The sequence below is a fragment of the Rhynchophorus ferrugineus genome, unplaced genomic scaffold, assembly GCF_030347505.1.
Source record: "Rhynchophorus ferrugineus isolate W39M unplaced genomic scaffold, kcgeb_rfMv2 rfM2, whole genome shotgun sequence".
NCBI lineage: Eukaryota > Metazoa > Arthropoda > Insecta > Coleoptera > Curculionidae > Rhynchophorus > Rhynchophorus ferrugineus.
Genome location: NW_027472581.1, coordinates 22,793,804 through 22,811,316, shown reverse-complemented (window position 1 = coordinate 22,811,316; position 17,513 = coordinate 22,793,804). Strand labels below are relative to the sequence as shown.

The window sequence follows — 17,513 nt, the reverse complement described above, 5'->3', positions numbered from 1 at the left end:
TGTTCTCTAGTCCTTGCTCTTCCATTTCAGGCACCAGAAAATTTCGATTCATGTCTTGGTACCGTTCGGCAGTAACAGTAACTGCAACATCTTGATCATTTTCAAAAAAAATAGTGACGAATTATGTTTCTAGCACGAATACCACACCATACAGTTGTTTTTAGTGGATGCAATGATGTTTCATGAATTAATTAAGGATTGTGTGTTCCCCAAAACCCAATCCTAAGGGCCCCAAAGCTCTAAGATATATACAAGAATTTTGCCGAATAATTTCTTTTAGCCTTTAGCTCTAGATTTATAAGTATATAATCAGTCTATATACTTATTCTATAACTCCGTGTTCATTACGAAAGCGAAATTGATAATTTGGAATAATATATTTTCTTCTATTACATTGTTAAGCCTCTTTATGTATATTTTCTCGAAAACTTTGGACATTGTCGCTAACAAACTTATCGGCAGGTGAGTGATGAGAATTGGAGAAAATCATCATTATTTTAGCTACTGTCCCAATGCTAGGAAAATAATAAATTAGTAATATTGTGTTAATGATCATATCCATGAGCTTTTATACAATTAATCTCCTTCAATATTATTTATTTATGAGCAATATTAATATTATTATTATGAGTAGACTATGATGGTTGAAATAAAAAGATTAAAAAAGCAGTTGGCTTGAATTAACTTGACGATAGACATTTCATCCTAATAACTGTAAATATATACAATACAAGGAGCAGTAAATTTTAAAAAAGAGATGGAAAATTAATAGCTGAAAAAGGACAGAAGCACTCTTCAGATGAAAAGATTCTCAGATTACAATTCTACTGATTACTGATTTAAAAAGATCCCTAGTAGAGATGGATATCAGTGAAAACGTTGAACGTTTACGAAAAAAGTTTAGAATATAACGACTAACTACAACTAATATAATGCAAACCTCTTAACAAATATTTTTTCTACATAGCATAACTAGAACATTTTTTAAATTGCAAAAGCATTTTTATTTATAGGATTCAAATTACATTCTTTCAGCAATATATCACAAGGCACTGAATGTGAATTATAACATCGAGTAAATCTAGAACGCTATGCTATTTGTATTGTTCTGAGAAGCCTTGTTCTAATTTCCGTTATTAATTATTCTGATGTTTTTTTAAATTAAATACATAATGTGTATTTGTGAATACAATTATATATTACAATACGGTTTTCAATTTTTATTTGGTAAATAAACTGATTAAAATAAATAATTTAAAAAGTCACTGCGTCGAGAACAGATAAATGTAATTAAGCAAATATTTGGAATACCGTTTATATTTAATACTTGAATATTTTATCTATATTTAGCATAATTAATTATTAAACATTAATTAGTTATATTAGTTCAATGTTATCAAAATGAAAAAAAAATCGTTCGTTGATATTGCTCTAAACTATTGGTATCATATTTATTATGGAGAAAGCTAATTATTATTTGCATTCATATCTGAATAAGATAAGCCTAATATAAATATTGATATGAAGTAGCTTACAGATCATAATTAGGATGATGGCCAATTTTGAGAAACTTTTCTATATATTTCTAATGCATTTACTGTTTCTTAAAAATATATAACATTTGTAGAAAAAAAAACGTTTTTTCAACACGCTATCTGCTCTGCTGTAAGTATACTGTTAATAAACAATTAATTTTATCATATTTGTTATTATTAATTTCGACTTAAATATGATTAATCTGATTTCATTAGATAAATACAATATTTGATTACCATCGTTAAGCTTATTACCATATTAAGTTCAATAGAGTACCATAGTAGTACCACTTCCTCTCTAGTAATTATAAATTTGTGCTTAATACCTACCTTAATCTATCTAGCTTGTTATACTTTTCAATGACTATTAAATGAATATTCTGCATTTTTTCTTTGGAAAAATTAGTTTTAAAGAATATTGTGCATTATTTTTTATCTTCAATAGAAATTTCATATGGTGAAAAGCTAAAATCATTAACATGTGAAAGAGTCCTCTTTTTCTGACTTCTTCTTGTACTTGAAGGTAAAATTACTAATTGCATTAATTACATTATTACCTAAAAAATCGCTGAGGAAGTGAAAAATAATTTACATAGATAAAAACATGGGCCAAATATGCACATAACATATATTTTATTATATAATCTATTCCTATAAATCTTTAATGAACTTTAAGTTAGAAATACGAAATTGACTTGGTGATTTTTAAATCTAATATTAATTTAATAAAATATCTCAAATTAAAGAATAAATATTCAAGATATTAATGAATAATTCGATATTTAATGACGAATAATCTTTAAAAATAAAAAAAAGTTTGATTCATTTTCGTGAAGCACGTTATAGTCTGCGTGTGATAGATAAGTTCTTTAAAACTTCAAAAAAGGCAGCCTCTGTTAAGCGATGTTATAAGAAGAGCGTATGGTCAGATCGGAATGAAATCAATGAAATCGCCAATACTAATTGAAGGCAGAATATTCGTAAATTGATTAAAGATGGTCTGATTATCAAAGAACCAGTAGCTGTACATTCTAGAGGTCGTGTACGTAAAAATACTGAGAGTCTTAATGGAATAGATTCACAATAAGAAGGCCGAGCAAGCTAATGCCAGTCGTTGTTTTAATTTAATTGTGTTTTACAGTTATTACATGTTTTGTAGTTCAAACTGAAATTTTAAAATTAATGTACATTAAAATATCAGTTTCCAAGATGTTGTAAAATTGTTTCACAGTCTCTTATACAATAAAATTAACATAGTAGTTAACAACTGTTTCCTCAGTAGCAAGATTATGAATATTAATGCATATTTAATGAACTTATGTCAAACTTTCCCTTTTTTGAGAATGTTCTGAACAGATCTACCGGTTAATAAAAAGTGAAAAATTCATAATTCCACATTCAGCATGTGTTTCATATATTAGTTATTAATGCAAACTTGTTTAAATGACTGTATAATCAGCATAGAAAGCGTCAGTTATAATCGTAGAATTCATGTATGTCGAAATGGGAAACAATCTGATATTATTGACAATCTCCGATGGTCAATCCATAATGCTCGATGTAAAATGGATCTTGATGATGTTTTTGTGTCACGGTCGAACAATACGTTATTACTTTCAGGCCATACCGATGTCCGATTACTAATAAAGTCACGTATATTCGATGAACTGTGGTAAAACAAAGTTATGTCTTCGTTTGTTCCGTTCTTGACCTTGTTTAGAAATAATACCCATATAATGACATCGGAAGAGTTCGATAAGGAAATACGGAACGTATAAAATCACGCAATGGTTTTATTAGGATTTTATGTCGAAATATCGGCCCGAATTGGTGCTTGCTGTTGAAAGTTATTGTTAAGTAGAAATTTATTACTAATTACTTTTAGAAATTAGAACACACATTTTTTGTGTATATAGTTTTGCTTTGTCGTTAAAGATAATTGAAAGAAAAAAACTAGAAATTATTTTAATGATTATTAAAATCTCTTTCTATAAAATTTATTAAGAAATTGTTCAGATGTACAGTGTGTCCGATGAGAAAGTTCAAATTTCAAAGTACTATAAATAAAGCAAAAGTAATTATACAACATTAATTTTTCATTTTTTTGTCGTTAGTTTTTTTTGTGTTTTTACAAATGTATAAAGTAAAATGGAGCAAGTACAAACTGAAGAAATTCAACGAAAGGTTGAGTAAATAAAATGATATAAAATAGTATAAACATAGCAAGCTAACAATGAGGCCGCTCTATAGGGCCCAAGGGTGAGTCTGAGAGAACTGTATTTATTGATGTAACTCATGTAATATAATGTCCTAATCGAGTGGCCAAATAAATGTAGCTTTGCTTGTTCAACATACAATTGAGACAAAAAAAATATTTTCCTTTTAGTTTTAACTAATTGAATATTGAAATGTTTATGTAATTCATTTTTACCTTCATAATTAATTGTATCAAAATCTGAAATAGATGAATACTTACGAAAGTAATGCCTTGAATAACTGAATCATGATACACGTCTTGTTCCATTGCAGCTGTAGATCCCAGTATTTATCCATTGATTGTAGAACCGCTTTCATCGAACTTTATCCACTATTTGGCAATTTAACATTTCATTTTCGGTCGTGGTTAAAATATGCTTTATTGACTTCAAAAACGCTTCAGTTACTAAACCTTCACGTTGGATACATCGACCAGAATACCTCACTACAGCGGTTTAACCATTGTCACAGAATTCAGATTTAAAATATGAACTTGGCCAATAGATACCCTGTATAAGTAAAGTATACTATAATCAGCAAAGTACTGTGTGGTTCAACTTGTTAATAGAAAGGACTACAAACATTTGTTTTGTTTTTAAAACAGTGAAAAAAAAATATAAACCATCGAAAATTTGAATGACTATTTAGTAAAAAGAGAATGAGTAAAAATACTTCTAATATGGATATTTACAGAATTGAAAGATTTCGTAATATTTTAAGAATTCATTTAGCTATAAAAAATGTATTCTACTAGATTGGTGCGATAATTGCCAGATACTGAAAATTAAGTTGATGATACTAGAAAATATTCAGCTAATATATTTATTTACTTGAAAATATTCATTTTATTTTAATAATTACTAGTATCAGAGACAGCACATAAAACTTGCCGCTTAAACTTTCCCAATAGACACCCTGTATAATGGATATAGTGCTGCGTGGTTTAACTTGTTAATGATAAAGACTAAACAGATTTGTTTTGGTTTCACAACAATGGAAAACAATATATAGACCAGCGAAAAGTTGTATGACTATTTAGTAAAACGTGAGTATTTTAAAACACTTCTAATATGAATGTCCACATAATTGAAATATTTCATAATATTTTAAGAATTCATTTAGCTATAAAAAATGTATTCTATTAGATTGGTGCCATTACCATAATCATAGTTACAGGACACTAGATACTGCAAATTAATTTGATGATAGTAGGAGATATTCAGCCATTATATTTATTTACTTGAAAATAGCACATAAAACTTGCCGCTTAAACTTTCCCAATAGACACCCTGTATAATGGATATAGTGCTGCGTGCTTTAACTTGTTAATGATAAAGACTAAACAGATTTGTTTTGGTTTCACAACAATGGAAAACAATATATAGACCAGCGAAAAGTTGGATGACCATTTAGTAAAAAGTGAGTGAGTAAAAATACTTCTAATACGGATGTCTAAAGAATTAAGAGATTTCATAATATTTTAAGATTGGTGCGATAATTGCCCATAATCATAGTTGCGCACCTGATAATGAAAATTTAGTCGATGGGACTAAAAAATATTTAACCAATCTATTCATTTACTTGAAAAAAAAACATTTTATTCTAAAAATTACTAGTACCAAAAAACCACTTAAAACTTGCCGCTTAACTTGAACCTCAAAGCAACTATACGTTATAGAAGCTGAATTGTTCTGTTCATAAATCTGATTTATTCCCCTGTTCCCGACAGGAACACGCAAATTTATATCGACACCAGCCTCCTTTGGAAACTCGAACGAAAGTAAGCGTATTTTATGCACTGCTTCCTTCATTATGCCCGTCATTATAGACGTCTCAGCGATATATCTCAATTCATTGTCACTTAAATTACTTGCTTGAAGTTAAAAGGCTATTCCGATCGAGGCAGGTAAACGTCAGTAACTTCGGTTTCTTCCGCATTCCGGCCATTGAAAATGTCACTTCGAAAGCGACGGGAGAAATTGTAACATATCACATAAACAATGGCATTGGATATCGTGAGATTTATAGTTACAATAATAGTGATTTCAATAACTATTGTGAGTTTTCTCGTTGTTTGACTCAATATACCAAACATTAGTATTCTATTAGTATCTATAAAATAATTCTTCATACAATATTATTTGAAAAAGTTTGAAAAATTTACTATTAAAAATGGGAAGTTCTGTTGTAATCAATTTCATAATTTTTATAAAATTTCGAAATACTGAAATATTGGAAAATTGGGTATATCAGAAATAAGTCGCACTTCGCAGGAGGGCGGTATGTGTAGCAGAGCAAGGAAATTTGAATAAAAAATCAAATTATGTTCTCGCAGAGTTTTTAAACCCTTAACTAGCGTTGGAAACTATCAAAACTGAAAACAGTCGCAACAGTCGAGAATCGCAAAACAGTCGATAGTCAAAACATAGAAAAAAACTAATTCATAACAAAATTATAAATGATCGCACAATAACTATTAGAGCTTTTTTAAGTAAAGTAAATGCTTTATTTATTATTTAACGGAAATATGTTTTAACAAAAATCGATAGAGTAATCGAAATATTACCTATTATTGGCATAAAAACAGTCCAAAGTATTTTACTGTTTATAATACATAAGTTAAAACTTTTTATCCTATTTCAAACAATCTTGAAAAATATCATAAAAATGCTGCTATATATATATTATATTCATATATATATATATATATATATATATATATATATATATATATATATCTATAGGGTCTATATTGCCTTCGGTATTTTCAGTCAAAGTAATCACAAATATTAAGCAGCGATTTTGAAATGTATCAAAAAAGACAAAGTTCCAAAACGATGATTGTCAGCTTAACACTTCTGATATTGAATTCCACTAATGTTTTAAAGAGTCAGACAGTATTGCGTCTCTTTTTAATCGGAATAAAATGAGAAGGAAAATATTGTCTGGTGTTAACCCGAAACTACAATAGGTATTATATATCTTGATGACGTGAGTTCACTGCTATTTTGGATATACTACATATTATAACTCGTCCTTTTATGAACTTATCCTCACTGATTCATGTTTGCCATCGGTTCGCATCGAAGAAACGAGTTTGGTTTTCTAATTTAAAACAATTTAAATACGTCAGATTCATGTCGAAAGCGGCATGAACCAAATGACCTACAAACATCACATATCGCAATAAAACTATCTAACGAAAACCAACGCCGGTATCATCCTGGTGAAGCGTCATGACGACTTCTTAAGTGTGACAATCGGGCATCAAGCAGAAGAAAAGAAAATCCCCCCGGGTATCGGCGCTCCACTTCTGTTACTGACCTTAAATTGCTTGATTTTATTAACTTTCTGGCTGATACACAACGTATAAAGAGGAACGCGAATAATGTATAATTTATAACCAAAGCCGGCAGGATATCTTTAAGAGAAAATATTTGTTATTAACTTGTCTACGTTTTTTTTTTCAATATTTGCAGGTGATTTTAGCCGTTCGTTGTTTTAAGCTTTAACGAGCTATTTTCACATTTATAATTATGGTTAATTTTAACATTTTTTGTTTAGATTTACTGAATGTAAAATGATTAAACAGTGGGCAAAGCTTTTTCATTTACAATATTATCAATATATCTTGTACTGGCTATGATTGCTAACCTTGCTAGAGCACATTTGTTAGTATTTAATTACTTCATCTAACATTATTTCTTATATAATGTTAAAATAACTAAAACTAGACGAACCGATGAACTTCGTGTCAACTATTAAACGTGAACTATTAAATCAAATATGTACCGACAAGTTCAGGTCTGATGACGATATTATGACAGTCTGATGGTATCTGGTCCAACGCTATTTTGAACCTTTTAGCTAAATCATTATTCTGACGAAGAAATTTTTGCCGTTCTTGGACAATAGTTTGCTCCTTCTTTTAGATTGAGGCGTGTAGATCAATTTCCTCATCCGCATTGCCCATGAAATAAATTTACAAGAAGTGATGGTCTGCATCAGGCAGTGCTAACAGCGCTCCTAGTAAATGATAAATTTGTCTTTGTATCAGACTTTTTAACGTAATTTTCTGAAATTTGCATGTTACTAAAGAACTTTTATGGTATAATACCTTGAAAGTAGATAATGACATTGTCTTGTACAATATGCATTGCGTCATAGTGTTTGTAGAAATAGTTGTGGCAATTTTACTTTTTATTGGGCACAAGTTAAGTTACTAGATTTAGCGCTGTATTTTAATACCTTACAATATTGACAAACGATTGTGATTTTCCCAGTTGTAACTGATTTGTTATTACTATAATTTATTTGGAATGGAAACTATGGAAACAGAAGCACCGCGACGGCAGAATCTCTCAACGCCATGGTGTCATTCTCGCTGTTGTGGTTGACGTGCACGAAGTCTTTGCAGTCTAGATCTATCCACTTTCAGTCACTCTCGAAAGCAACTGTTCGTCGCATATTTGAATAACTTCGATGACGAAGTCAGGTCCTTATCTCCTTGGCATAGTTAATAATAAAAATGTATTAGTGTATTTTTACTGTAAGCACATTTTTATATTATATTTGACATATGTGTGATTATTTTTAAAGAACAACCAATAAAAATGTTGCTACTTTGTGACAGTGATGCTTTCTATGGGAAAATAAAATTCATATTTTTACTATCTTCCTCGCAATTATTCCATATTTTCGCACCATATAAACCTTCCCTAGATTTAGATATACGTAGGAATATAGATACAAAAGACTAGAACTATAACTTAGAAAATGTATAATATATTTATTAGGTCATTAGGTATATAGTGAGTAAATATTTGCTTCATGGCTAGCTAAGTGGGCACTTAATCTCTTGAAAATAGTTTATTGACCCATTTTAATTATTTTTTTTGTTTACCAACCATCCAATATCAGATAATTTAAAAGTAACTAGAGGCCTAGCAGAATTTTATGTGAATACTTTGCAAAATTTTAGACCAAGGCTTATCAGTGGGGCTAAACGAACGATTCAGAAAGATTTGAGGAGCCACTGATTATTATTATTATTTTAAATTGAAACTAATTTAAAAAATTTATTATATGAACTATAATTTTTCTTGAAATAATGAAACAAATAACATCTTATGCCAAATAAATAATTATAATTTTTTTTATATTTAAAGCCTCCTTTTACCTACTAGGGATTTATCTGGACTGGACCTACATTTTAACGTGGGCTCCCAACCACGATAGTTAGTAGTTACTGTTGTGTGTAGCCTAATTACTGGCGTGACTGGGATCATTTTCCTTGTCGGATTTTACACTCTTGCCACAATCACAAATATTAAACAATCACAAATATAAATTTACGACCATGCCCCAGCAGGATTCGAACCCGCGACTATCGCAACAGTAAGTGGGCCGACCTATCGCCTTTACCACTGCGCTACCAATTCGGCGAAATTATAATTGAATGTATGTATCTTAAGTATATATATATATATATATATATATATATATATATATATATATATAACTAAGGTACGTAATTGATATAATAAATATGATATCTAACGCTGTTTCTGTTATGTTAGGCTCCAAATAAGAGATTGGTAGTAACAATAAGTAAGCAATATGCTGTTTATTTACTGATAAACATACGTTGACCCGAAGGTACTTTCAAGACATGGTCAATTATGTCAGAAGAATCTTCTTTTGGTATTAATTTTCAGAAATGTCTGATACATTTTAGGTTTTCGAACAAATGTCTTCGATAAAAAAGTTTTTTGGTACAAAATGACTTAAAAGTAACTCAAACAAACTTTCTGGCTTTCCTTTTTCTATTTACTGGAAGTTATTATGGTAACTTAATTGGCAATCCGTAAAGAAGGAATTTTAGAATAGTAGATCTACTATTACATTTTGTTAATTTGTTATTTCTGCTTCCTTTACTATGATGATTCTTATTTCAATTAATAATGTTTTACTATATTTTTATCAATGCTATATATCATAATATATGTTAAAATAATTGGTTCTTATTTCTCACTCTTGAATTTAGCACTTTAAATGACACACTAATATGTCAAGACTTAATGTCCCTCGAAATATTAATTTACAAAATAAAATGATTTTCGGAAAACCATTTTTTAAACAATGCATATAAACAATTTTGATATTAATTAAGCATTGTTCTTTGATGGAAAAACACTAATGATTGAAGCTGAATCGTGACTGACTATAAAACCTCTAAACTAAGATAATCAGCTGCTATTGACCAGTATGTAATATGGGTGCTATTTTGACAAAACACCCTATAGATAAGTTGATCAAACCGAGAGTTATACCAGATTGATCTGACTACTAGTTTTTTGAAACAAGAACATGTTCCAACGAATAAAATTGGGCTTAAATGAAGACGTTATTGTCGAAAGTGAGACCTATTTTAAAAGCTAATACAAGTTGCTGTACCAAAATAAAAATTAAGAACTTGTAGGAATGTTGAAATGGGTATCTTTGAAGGGAATATGCTGAGGTAGGGATGCTGAATAAATATCGAGATATTAATATATTTCGCACACATTTTTTGGCCGATATTGTATGGATATTTCTGGCTATTTTTCGATTTTATTTTAAATATTGATAGTTTGAAAAGAAAGTATTGAACTTTGAGTATCAAATTTCAGTTTTACTTTTAAAAGTAATTAAATAGATTATTTTTCCTCTTTGGCGAAAATATATACATAAAATTAAATTTTTTGTTGCCACATTAAGTCAATATGCTGTATATTTGCGCTATTTTGTGCATTCTCTCTATTAAAACGTAATATTTAGTTAACTGTAATATAATGTGTTTGTTTATTATTTCGTTTACTATTTATTTTAATATATGTGCATTTTGACTCAGTGGAAACGATTATTCTGTGTGACACCAAAATTACTTTATTTCAAGCTATCTTCTTACTGAAAGATATAAACGCATTCCCATTTCAAAAACATTCATTACAGCGATTAAATAAACTAAATACTGTACACGATAAAAAGGAACAGCCGAAAAAATGCCAACCGGGATCAACGAACTTCGTAACAGATACATAATATGTAAATATATCTAGATGGCATTGTTGTTGGCAACTTTTTAAGCGGTTCCGATTAAATTGTTTATCGGAATTTGCGTTTTACTTTGTGCGATAATTATGATACGTTGTTATTTTCAATAAGTCGATAGCCGGCGACGATAATGTATTATGGAGATCGATTCTCGCTTCACCGGAACTGGCTCGTTGAGGCTTCATCCTTCGGCTTACCGGGCGAGAGCGGAAAATTTAAAATGGCTCAACTGGGACCGGAAGTAATTCGCGCGTTCCACCAATAAAAAAAATTATTTGGCATTGTGAACAATTGTTCGTGACCTAGTCAACAGAAAAAGAGAGAGAAAATGAGAAAGAGACAGAGAGAGATCTGCAATAGCTTAACCGTGAAAAAATTTAGATTTGTTTCGCCACTAGAGGTCGCGCCTATCGCCAAATATGAATAGCGGGAATAAAGTATAGTAATAATAATAACAAATATAAAATCTCAATAAGATGAATAAAATACATTTTACTTAAATATGTTTAACATATTAAGTAAATATTTCGAAAATTCATGAAAATATACTATGTAACTTTATCATTTTTATATATCACAAATACGTCAAGACGGCTTGGTTAGCGCAGTGATAAGGGCGACACGACGGTCCACCTACTGTTGCGATAGTCGAGGGTTCAAATCCTGCTGGGGCACGGTCGTAAACTTGACATATTTATGCAAGAATGTTTAGTTAATGAGTTTTTTATTTTTTATTTTTTTATAATGATCTAGTAGTTTTTGTTAGTAATTATGCTCGATCATTATGATGCGTTATTTTACTAATTTTACTTTTCGACAATAAAAGTTCAGAGGAATTTTACTTTGGATCCACATTGTCGAAAATAACTTTAGAAGAAAAGTGTGAAATGTAAATATACGTTTATATGTATTTTTGAACACAATCTAAAATATCATTATTTAATAATGATCAGTAATAAATACTATGTAATAATAAATTACTTATACACCCAATAGTTAATAAACAAAAATGAATCACAGCTCAAACGATTTTTCTGTTTTAATATATTCTCGCTGTTCTTCAATTGTTTTAAATTCGGTTCTTAAATATTATTTCATTGACTTAAGCAATGATTAATATTCATGGTGAGGTGTGTCTGGAGGATGTTAAGCTTGTAAAACATGTCAAGCGATTGATATATAACGATTTTTTTACGTTAAAGTTTTCGATAAAGGACGTTTAAAAATCAATTGATCTAGTATTTAATTAACTGTTTTTCAAGACGGTAAGACGGTCAGACGGTAAGACCACCCTGACAGTTAAACAATAATGTTATTTACGTTCTTACATTTTCTGTAGCCCAAGAACTTGAATATCTCTCAAAATGGATTTCAGTGAACTTATGTTTTTCACATTCGTTGTCAATCAATATCAGCCTCTAGATGACCTGCTAAGAAAGCAAGACATTCGCTGTTGTTCGGCAAAAGTCTAAAGAATAGAACCAAAGAAAAATTGAATATAGATTTTCAAAATATATAAAGAATTGATTTATGTAGGTCTGGATAGCAAGTACATATGTTATCATATCTGTATGATAATATATGATCTAAAATGATATAGAAGGAAATATAACCATGATATCCAAATTTTTAAAATATTTAATAATTATTAATTAACCATTGTTGGACAATGGTTCCTTCCTTACGACTTTCCGCTATTTATATTTTGTTCGATCCTAGTGTGTTCTATTTTTGCCTATCCAAAGATAGAAAGTATATCCGGGGAGGCTCGTAAGAAGTGTACATAAGAATAAGAATTTATAATTTCAAGTATCTAAATTCCAGACATGATTTTCCCTCGAAAAAGAGTGGAGATGAATAGGAGAACCTCTGTTAGGAAAATTGAAGCAAGTCTATATTCCAACAGAGTCATGAGAGAGAATATATCCAACACAAACTGTAGTAGCAACACCCACAAGAAAAGAAAAGGAAATCAGAATAAATTACGTGTAAAGGTTGATCAATATATAAAGTACAGGACATTGAAATGATTAGCGTTGGGAACTATCGACAGAAAATAGCCGAAACAGTCGATAGTCGCAAAACAACCGAAACAGCCGATAGTGAAAAAAACAGGGACGGAAAATAGTAAATACTGTTTTCAGTCAAATGCGCAGTTCGACTGTTTTTTTTTAATTCGTGATGTCAGGCGAAGATGTACGAACCCTTTCCTGTTTAAATTGTGGGAGAGGAAAGGACGGAGATAAATAATTGCTTGGTGCAGTTAATTTTAAATGTGCTTATATTTTCCAATTTTAGTATAAGCGAGACTGAGATGTACATAGTCGTACTATACACGTACTAACTTTAAAAAAGAAAAGGAAAAAAATAATTACTGAATACTATTAACAGGCAGTTAATAATTTCTTTTTGAGCAAACTAGAATTACTTTTATATTTGAATGTTCTGTGGATCTGTAAAAGGAATATAATTTTTCTATGACACGGAATAATACCCCATAAATGGTTTATCATATTTTAATATGTTAATTGATATTGTTAAATAATATACTATAATAGATATAGACAATACAATAGAACTTAAACTAGAACCTAAAACTTGAAGATATACAATAACCATAAATACTAAATAAATATTAAACATATACCTAATCATAGACAAAAAACTAATCGACGACATAATTAAAAATGATCGCACAATAACTACTAGAGCTTTTTTAAATAAAGTAAATGCTTTTTTATTGCCATAAAAACAAAGTCAAAAATACTTTTTGAAAAATATCGTTCTAAAATGCTGCTATATTAATATACAATATATTGTAATTCACAAGCAAACTACCAAAAAAAACTTAAAACTATATATATTACATATAAATCTATGTAAGCATAAATTGGGTACATTTTTTGTCAAGGTCGCGGCTAGGACGACAGAGCCATAGCGTTAAAATTCAGTCGAATGAAACTAGTAGAACCAAAAATAGTAACTAAAAGTACACGACTGACACAGTCGATAATAAAGAGTAATAAAATTAGTCGGACCGAAAACAATCGACTGAAACACTCACTGGTAAAAAGTTGTAAAATTAGTCGAACCAAAAATAGCGACTGAAACAATCGATAGTAAAAACTAGTCAATTACTAAACAGTCGATAGTTGTTTTCAATCGATAGTTCCTAATGCTAATAATGATGCCAAAATTTTTAAGATTTATGTTCAAAAATGTGTTTATAAAAATGTCAACGTATAAAACGGTTAGATAACTCCGTTAATTGAAGAAAGTGCAATTAGAAAAGCGTCATATATACTGTTTAGCACAGTAATTAGATAACAGGACCAAACTATTTAAATTAACGACGACGTTAACCCTCATCCACAGACCCAATTGAAAACAATTTAGATCTAAATTATCGTTAATAAAAGTGCTGTGGTTAAAAAGCAGCTGCCTCGATATAATTATCGCTTAAAAAGGAAAATATGGTGACATTTCACTGGTGCCATAATGTTCGTTTATATTCCGATATAGTATTGTACCGGTTTCTTCGACACCAGCGGGCACTTTAACCATCTACCATTATTACCGATATTTTTTATACGAATTTTATTGTTCCACCCTTATTTTTATATTATTACCTCAGACACTCAACGAAAACATATATGTTTATCGACTCTTTTTCTCTTCACTTCTTTAGAAATAAATTCGACTTCAGAAGATATTCAGCTATACTCATCTTATAACACTATTACTAATTTTACCGTAACCGTTAAAGAACAATCATTATGAGTTAGTTTTACCTGACCTTTTTCCGTAGCCAAGCCCTAAACATCCGTAACATCGAAGAACTTGTTAACCTTTTTCTGACCCTACAAATCACTCAACATATTCACTTCATCCTACTGGCATATAATCAAATATGAAAAAGTGCTTTATTTTTTGCACTGTACTTATTAACAGTTACTTGCCGACTGTTATCAATTTGTCATCAGTTTGTCATCGCTATTATTTATCACTATGAAAGTGAAAGTTTTAATCCACTATTAGTATTGACGCAAAGTTAATGATGTACTTTCATACCCTGACTTAACAGTCAAAATCAAAAATCAACTCAAAAATCTTCAAAGGAGGCCCATTTCTATGCAGCATTATCTGTGAATAATATTGAAAATATTGAATAAATTTGTGAAAAACATTTGAAAAAAATGTATAAGAATCTTCGGGCCGTGCAATAGTACATATGTGAAAAAATAGAAAAAGAAATTGTTCCAGTATGATTTAATGTTTTCGCCTATTCTTAACTCACAACGTCAGATTTACGAAGGAAGAAGAATCAGATAATAATATCCAGGCTTGAAATTTAAAGGAACTGAATTGTAAGTTTGAATAATGATCTAAAACTTCCATATCAAAGAAAAGTTTGATGCTTGGTCACAATCAAGTAATTCGAACATGAACGTTGTGATGACATTATTAAAACCAACAACAACTTTCAACTTTTTGTCTATCACGAAGTGAATGTGATATAAAACATATTCTTGCAGTTACACCAAAGGTATTAATACCAATCAAATATTTGGATTTGAGTTTGTGACAAGGTTTTGTCAAAATGTTTGTATTCAAATAATTTTATTGAGAACCTTGGTTTCTCAAATAAATTAAAAACAATCTGATAACTCTAATTTCAGTCGTGAAAACATTCGAATCCTTGTGTTCCTCATAGTCTCAGCCTCATCAACATATAATAGAATGATACTATTTGTCACCTCTTAGGTTGAGAAGTGCTTTCTTCTGTTAATCTCCTATTAATTTGTTTGATGCAGATTGTTCAATATTAGTCTCTTTCCCCTATGATCGAGTCACTCCTTTTTACTGCTTTATATTTATTCCTTATGATAAAGAAACTTCCATTCTCGAGAAATATTCGTATATTCTGCTTAAGTATTGAATCATTACAAACTTCTTTTTATAAAGTACTTAAGTAATCAAACACAATATTTACGTGTCGCGAGCTTTTGACGTTTTAATGTATGTGAACTAGTTTCATAATTGTTTATATTGCCTCAAATTAAAGGTGATTTATGTAGAAACCAAAATGATGAAAGTAACCGTTATGTCGTCATTAAAAATTACTTAAATAATTGGAGTTTATACACTTCGATTACAGGTAAATTATTCGCAATCAAAGCCGTGCTGTACAGTAATTGTAAAATAGGGATATCTTTTATCTTTAATTATATGTATTTTATTAAATTGTAAGTCTTGTTTGGTAAACAAAGCCTTCAATTCTCAAATTTTATTTTTTTATTTACTAAATCAAGCCCACCAAAGTGTATTTCGATTTTTTTCCGAATAAAATAGCAAGTAAAAAAATGTATTTCAAAAAACCAAACTTGAACTTGAACACATATTGTCGATTTTGGTATTATATTTGTTTGGTCGCAATTTATTTCTTAGTTGATTTACCATTCATCGCTAAGAAGTTTCATCGCTTGATCTAAATCTATTCAACACAGATCACAGTTAACTGTGATTTTCAACGATTTGTTGCTGTTGTGGTTACTGATTTGTTGCTTCATCACTTGATCTCAACCTATTCAACACAGATTACAGTTAATTATAATTTTCAACGATTTCTCGATATTTATTTTGGTCACTTAAGTTACTTTAATTGTATTATAAATTCAAAACAAAGATAGTTCACGAAAATCCTCATAAATGTTTGCCACATTCCTTAATTGTTTTCGACTGAATTATCTGACTTAATTCCTAATAAATATTCAATATAAGGTGTGTTTAGAGGATGTAGACGTTTTCACAGGAAATTGTAATTTAATATCAGTAAAATACCGATGCATAACTTTTTATGGTCGCGTAAAATTGGTCAAGTTTTTACCTCAATATATGGATATCCTAGTATTAGTTTTTGTCAGGATTAACATTAATTAGCATCGTTTATGTTGCTTGTATTTTAGAAATTGATGTTATACAAAACACCAATGAATAAATGTCATAAACATTAATGTAATTGAAATAACTAATTGCAAGAGAAATCTAAGATAATTGTGTACTTATGCAAGATTAAGATTTTATTGTTAAGCGAATTAATCGATTACTGTTTCTATTTTTTATTTATTAAGATATCATCGATTATAAACCCAATTCCTGGTCAATTTAATGCTATTAGGTTCACTTAAAATATGTTTATTTCAAGATTATATTTTACTTAAAAACTCTATAACAATAAACTAATTTACGTTCACTAAAATTATTCAAAAAAATTAATCAAATTATTTGGTCTTAAAGGGTGACGTGGATTGACTTATCGTAACTTATGAACTCAATATTTTTACAAGCTATTTTTTAAATTTTTAACAACTAGAGTTCTTCTCGACAAGATCTACTGCTTAACGGGGGCTCCGAACCCACGGTCCTTAAGATTTAGCCTACTCTCTGACAAGTGATCAAATTAGATATCATCCCTGAAGACATCCGGTTTTACTCAGCTTGGTTACAGGCGTGACTTTGTACTCTTGCCCTTTTTTGACAATCACAAACATAAATTTACGACCATGTCCCCAGCAGAATTCGAACCCGCGACTATCGCAACAGTAGGGAGACCGTCCTGTCTCCTTG

At 29.8% G+C, this 17,513-nt stretch overlaps 2 protein-coding genes across 2 annotated transcripts in view; one reads left to right on the top strand and one right to left on the bottom strand.

Moving 5' to 3' along the window:
• Positions 1-17,513, top strand: part of LOC143191557 (uncharacterized) — a 65,499-nt gene that overhangs the window by 21,063 nt on the left and 26,923 nt on the right. The gene's annotated exons all lie outside the window — the stretch shown is intronic.
• LOC143191563 (CIMIP2 protein CG18335) overlaps positions 1-17,513 on the bottom strand; it is a 110,400-nt gene that overhangs the window by 69,704 nt on the left and 23,183 nt on the right. The window lies entirely within an intron of this gene.